The 6,401-nt window shown below is 46.5% G+C and overlaps 1 protein-coding gene across 3 annotated transcripts in view; it reads left to right on the top strand.

The window, feature by feature from the left end:
- NDST2 (N-deacetylase and N-sulfotransferase 2) overlaps nucleotides 1-6,401 on the top strand; it is a 126,259-nt gene continuing 119,858 nt past the window's right edge. For 2 of the 3 annotated variants that reach the window (XM_054277410.1, XM_054277411.1), the window contains exon 1: nucleotides 33-90. The gene's annotated coding sequence lies outside the window, so the exon portion shown is untranslated. Of the gene's footprint in view, nucleotides 91-6,401 lie in introns of all 3 variants that reach the window. The other variant, XM_054277412.1, reaches the window with a different exon arrangement.

Below are 6,401 nucleotides of genomic sequence, written 5' to 3'. Positions count from 1 at the left end.
CTGAGCGCTGCTCGCGGCGCCGGGGGACGCCCGTCCGCTCTCCCTCCGGGACCCGTGCCCTGCCCGCCCGGCGGGGCCTCCTTGCGGCAGGTGAGGTGGAGGAGGGCAGCGCGGTGGCGGCGGCCCGGCCCGCTCCGGCTCGGAGGGCGGCGGGGCTGAGCGAGCGGGGCCGGGGGAAGTTGTGCCGGCCGGGGGCGATGGTCACGGGTGCGGGCGGTCTGTGAGGGGCGGCCGGAGCGTGGGAGGAGGCGGGGGGGCCGGCCCGGGCCGGGCGGTGCGGAGGGCGCTGCCCCCCGCCCCGGAGCCACCTGTGCGGCCGGGGGACCCTGCCGGGAGCCCACTCCGGGGGGCCCGTGCCCCAGCGCGGTGCTCCGTTGCCGGCCGTGCTCGGGGCCGAAGGTTTCGCAGCCTTTCACGGCTGCTTTTGTCGTGTCGGGTGCTGGGCCCCCGACACGCGGCTGGGAGCGGCACCCCTGCCCCATCGCGGCTGCCGCCCCTCGGAGCCCCCGTGCTCGGGCCGCCGGCGGGGAGCGGGGTCCTGGGCCGGAGCTGCGCTCCCGGCCTCGCTCCAGCTTTGTTTACCCCGCGGCGTCGCGCTGCAGGCGCCGAGGCTGCGGAGTACGGCGGGACCGGCGCCCGAGTAGTCGGCGTGCACCGGGGCAGGGGATGCTCTGTCCCCGTGGCGAGGCTGCGGCTGCACTGCCCGTGCAGCACACGCTGCTCTCGGGGGGCTGCGCTCAGAGCAGGCCAGCCGCGGGCACAGTTGTGATATTATAAAGACACAACAAAAATTACATAGAGAAAGCTAATGGAACGTGAGAAATCGCTCCTGTAGTATTTCCCATCATATTTTAGTTGTTAAAACATTTTGACAGAGGTAAAGTGATAAATAAAAGCATGAGACATCCCTGTTTGCTTATGCAAGAGTGAGTAAAGAGTGTTGCCTGAATTAGAAGTGAGCAAATGTCACACCTCTGAATTCAGCCACAAGTTAAGCTACTCCACACTGGGATCCTTTGTGACCAGTTTTGCCAAGGAAGTATTCAGAGTTGTTAATAGTATGTGCATTTCTCATTAGGAAATGTAACTTTGTCCTTTGTGGCCGAGATAAACTAGAAACTTCTGATGGATTGTTCAGGTTATGTGCAGTCAATTATCTGTGGTAATTGGGCTGAGAAATTTTGGATGATGGTGGTATAGGGGGACACGTTGTACAAAAACACCCCAAGAGCCAGAAAAAACTAGAAGCTTAGCATCAAACCAAGAGTTCATTGGCCTGGGTACCTACACGTGCTGACATTGCCCATGTGAGCTGTCTCGGCACCTGGACAGTGATCCGAAAGCCAAGCCCTCTAGAATTGCACAAAGACACGTGGGGTGCTCCATCCACAGTGGGTTTGTGCAGTATTTCTTCATTGGGCTTCTCAGTGCAGCTGTTTTCATGGCACTGAGATCACTGATCTGCTGACAGAATGGACAAAGAAAGGCATTTTAGTTTGTTCTTCACCCTGCACAAAAGTGATTGTGATGTGTTGAGATTGTTGGTTCCAAAACCAGCCAGACTCCAGTAGATCAGTTTTGAGCCAGTGGAAAATCTGTGTGCTTAAGTCTGGCAACCAGCATAAAATGGTCTAAAAACTTTCTCCTGTCAGCAGCTGTGAACAAGTACATATCTCTTACAGTTATTACCTTGTTCAGTAGCTACTTCTTAAATTTTTCTTCCTTATCCCAAATTCCTCTCTTTGTTCTTCCCTTTTAGTTTTTGCTCTCCCCTAAGCACATGGTAGTGTTTTCCTTGCTGCTTCTCGAACATGGTTTTGTAATGGATCTTCTCTTCCTCTGTTTCAGTATTTGTTCATTCTTTGTAAAACTGTGGTTTTGCATGTATATATGAACTATGAAGAACTGGGATTTTCAAAAAAAGGTACAGCTCAGAATGAGCTGTGAGCAAGGACACAGAGCAGGAGTAGTGGTACATGTGTCCATATTAAATTTTTTGCTCCAGTTGCAAAAATAACTTTTGCTTTTGGTATGGGTTCTCAGACTACATGTCAGAATGGAGAGTGAGGGGCAATCTGGCAGCAAAATGAGATTATGATACAGAAAACTTGAGAGTCAGTGTTTTGAGGTATGGTGTAATATGAGCAATTGTTTATCAGGATGTGAGCATGTGCCTGGGCAAGCTGGGTCTCCCAGCAGCATCTAGCAGTGCAGTGATGGTGGGATCTGCTGCATGGATTTTGGATAAACTTTCACTGTTGTGCCTAACCTTCAGTCTGATCTGCATCAGAATTCGTGTAGGGGCCTGGTAAAAATAGCTTGAGCCTACTTTTGTATTTACATTTGTAATTCCATGGGGGTCTTTGGTTTGTTTTTTTTTTGTTGTAACAGGGGAAGGGGAAGAAGGGGAAATAACGAAATGCAGCTAAGATTTCGATGTGCCCTGAACCACAGCCTATCTCCCCATCACTGAGCCTTGTTTCAGAGGACTGAATGACTGGCTCAGATCTGTCTGTGGTGTATCTGGAGTATGTGGGGATTCTCTGAGCAGAGCTGCACAGATAAGATAATCCATTTCATTTTAATTGGCAGAGTTGTTTACACATGATCTCTTGCTCATTTTCCTCTTTTAAAAGAATGCATATCCATCCCTGATTACAGCTCAGGTCAAAATCCCTCAGCACTCGTAGCAAATCTCCTTTAATTGGTCTCATTTAGCTCTCATAAGGTTGTGTTTTAATTCTCGCTCTTCCGAATCCTTTTCCCCAATCTGTAATGTAATTTATTACAGGATATTTTATAGACAGGGGAGCAGCCTGTGGCTGTCAGCAGCCTTTGCAGTATATCAAATTTCCAGCTCAACAGGCAGCTGCAGTGGAGTTTGTGGGTGTAAGGCAGTGATGCTGCAGCAGCCGCACACAGGCAGTCAGTGGTGGTGGCACTGGGCATGAGAGGAGGGTTTGTCCTGGATTCTGGAGATAATTGGGATGAATGCTCCTGTTTGCTCTCTCTGCTTCTCTAGTTTTATGCTTGCTTTGCTGATGCAGGGGTCTTTGAGTTCAATTTTTTTCTTTCTAGCTGTCTTTCCAATCTCTTTGTTTCGAGGCAAACACATCCAAGTTGCTGCTGTTTTCTGATGACAGGCTTTGAGCAGTGCAGGGGTGGTGAAAGGCAGGTACTGGGAGTGCATTTTTAGATGGCCCAAGGCAACATTAGCTGTCTTTAGAAAATTCCCTGTGACTTTGCTGAGCACGGTTGCTCTGGTTAATTGAACATAATGCACAGAGGTGAAGCTGTGTATTTCATTGTGCCTGTGCTGAGCACTTCACCTCTGGCCTGTAGCAGCGCAGTCTGCAGGCACCCTGCGCTGTGCAGCTCCTGCCTGATCGCTGCCTGTTCTGGCATCAGCTCTGAAAGGCTCAAAGTCTGGCTTTTTTCTTTTTTGAGCTCTACCCTCTGCTTTTACGCTGGCAATTTCCCCACTACAGTAAAATCAGAAGGGACCATGTGCCTCTGCTTCAGCTGCTGGAGATGGCAGACTGCATGGTGCATCAGTGAAGGTGCAGACAGACTTTTTGCTTTGCTGATCCTGCTCTGGAAGCAGGAATCTCCAGTAGAGCTGTGGAGCACAGTTATAGCTTAAATCACCACTGAAAGATTTAGTGGAGTGGACAGATCAGAGCCCTACCTGTTCTTCCTGCATAATGATTTTTGAAGGTCTTTGTCCTCTGACAGTTGCCGTTTGGGGACTGTTTTTCAATATAGACCCATATCCTGAAAGGAAATGATATAGATCACTAGACTCAATCCATATGTGCTCTGTTAAAAATGCAGTAGAACTCTCTAGACATGAGTGATGAATTAATCTTCTGCACCAGGAAGATACCCTCCATCACATTCTTGCCTGCTCTAATATTTTTAGTAAGCTAACTGATTTATCAGTGAATGTGAGGGATTTGGTAAGATTGTAAGTGCAGTTTGTACCTTCTCAAAATATTTGTGGCTTATGCTGGGCAGTGTAACAAGATCTGTTTTCACAGAAGTGGGATTTGCTGTTTGCTTGTTTTCTAAAGCTGCCCAAACTCTTCAAACAAGGAGAAGGGATGGGCACATGCTCTCTCTCTATAGACTCAGCCTGCTTTGAAATTTGTCAAGGAAAATAAAAAAAAAGAAGAAAAAGGACAGCTTCATGTAGCTTATGTATTAGCAACACCAAGAAGGTGTTTGGAAATACCTGACTCTTCCAAATGTGTTTGTAGCTGTGTGTAACCACAGCCGTTCTTCCTGCTGGGGTTGCAGATGTGGAGTATCAACAGTGCTTGCAGCTCTTCTCAGGCTGAAATGTTACCACCTTAACTTAGTCTGTGATAGTGCCCTCTTCTTTCTGTTAAGCGAACTTTATATTTGTCATTAAATACAGATTATGAAGTTATGCATTAAGAGTAACAGCAGTCAGATACCAACATTCATATTTTTTTCTCCAAAATCAAAGCAGGTAGAAGAAGGAGAGATAGATTTTGTCCTTTGCTCAGTGTACAGGGCTTGTGCTGGTCCTAGTGCCAGTAATCCCTGTGCTTTGGGTGTCTCACTCTGCACTTAACATCTACAGCAATTTGTCACATTTAAGTGTGGAATGGAAGTGAGGGGCTGTGGGATACAGTGGTACTGCACTAGTACTGATCTGTTTTCTCTCAACACTGCAGTGCATTATTCTCAATTCTTTTTATTTCCCCTTTAGAAATATCCCCATTAGTAGAAAAGATTGTCCAGGGCATTCTCAGGAAAGCCAGAGACAGCAGAGTCTGTCCTCTCCTCTCTTACCTCCCCATCCAGTACAGCCTCAAAGAGGAGGATGCCTCCTCAGGGAGGGTTTCCATGGTGGGGGAGAGAGCAGGTCACAAAGCTGCATGTGTTAGATGGCACACCTGCAAGTCACAGCCCTCTCCAGAGCCAGGGGTCACTGCTGATTTTATTTATTGATGTGTGTTTTTTTCTCTATATTCAGTTGTTGGATTGAGAGCTGGGTTGGCATAACTGATGGAAGAGGGAAGGAGTAAAGAGGGACAGCAAAATGACAATTTTATCCCTACTTAATCGCTTTTTGCAGTCCTGGTCTGCCATCTGGTCAGTCTCTTTGAAAGCATACAACCCTGTCCTTACTCTTCCCTTTGTTTCTCCAGTCTCCTACATCCTTCAGTCCTGTGTTAGGAGCTCTCCGAGAATATTACACTCCTGAGTGGTTTGTGTAGTGTCAGGACCATTAGATTAGCTGATGGAGCAACTTGTTTTCCTTTGATCGTATTTAGTTTTACGGTTCCAGATGATTCCATTAGCCTAATATTTTATTGGTCTTTAAGCTTGTCTGTAATTAATGCTAATTTGCTTGGCAGTACTTCTGAAGTAAAATCAGAGCTTGCACGTGGGTTTTTAGAGCTCTTCAACAGATCTTAACTCTCACATTTTCAATCACTTTGGTATTAATTCCTCAAAGGAAATAGTGGAATGATAGGCCTTAGCTGTTCTACGTTGTGAGTAGTAGAGTTCAATTTAGAAAAGCAGACAAACTTGAGATTTACTTCAGAAAGGTTAGAAGAACCACAGAACATTTACAAATGTCTATTTTTGTTTTAAGAACCTCTTACTGAACGACTTTGCTTGTGCCCTTCAGCTTTTACTGGTGCTTTAGAGTAAATGGAAAATTTTGTATCACAACGGGCTTTTAAAACACTCAGATCTAGTTTCTCTTGGATGATGAGAGTTGGACTCATCTGATTACATGTGGAAATATAGTATGTAAATACAGCTCAAGTGTCCACAACTGAGCCGGGCACTGTTAGTTCCCTTTATGTTAAGGGTATGTTTGGGCACTGTTCATTTCCAAATCTACCCTAAAGTAGATGTCCACGTTTATTGAGGTGAATCACTTGCTGGAAGTTCTTTTTTGCTTTTCCACTGAATATATTAAAAACTGAGAATGTCACTCCAGATGTAGAGAATGTCAGCAGGATAAGTATCTGAGCAGAAGCTGAGTTGAACGCCTTCCAGAGTGACAACTAACTTGCTTGTAGTCCTGGACTGCTTTTCAGTGCAGCATTTTTAATATTGACACTATTAATTATGTAAATTTGCCTCTTCTGATCTTAACTACCTTTTCCATATTTAGAATGTTTTTTCTGTACATTTATCTTTTTAAGCTGATGCTTACATGGGGATTCTGTGACACTCACACTTTATTCTGAAAGCTTTTGCAAGTGCTGACTGTTAGGGCTTGTTCTGCTGCTGTCGATTGTCTTTGCCCATGCCTCTGAGATGAAGTTGTTCAACAGCCAGGATTCCATTGTAAGTGGTAACCAGGACCTTATTGTGGTCCTGGACAGCCATCCTGTCCCTGAGAAGTCAGA

Source organism: Melozone crissalis, unplaced genomic scaffold, assembly GCF_028551555.1.
Source record: "Melozone crissalis strain CALT ecotype California unplaced genomic scaffold, PUWL_Pcris_2 ptg000019l_1, whole genome shotgun sequence".
In the NCBI taxonomy this organism is placed as follows: Eukaryota; Metazoa; Chordata; class Aves; order Passeriformes; family Passerellidae; genus Melozone; species Melozone crissalis.
Note: the sequence above shows the minus strand (reverse complement) of the source record. Positions and strands in the feature narration are given on the sequence as shown.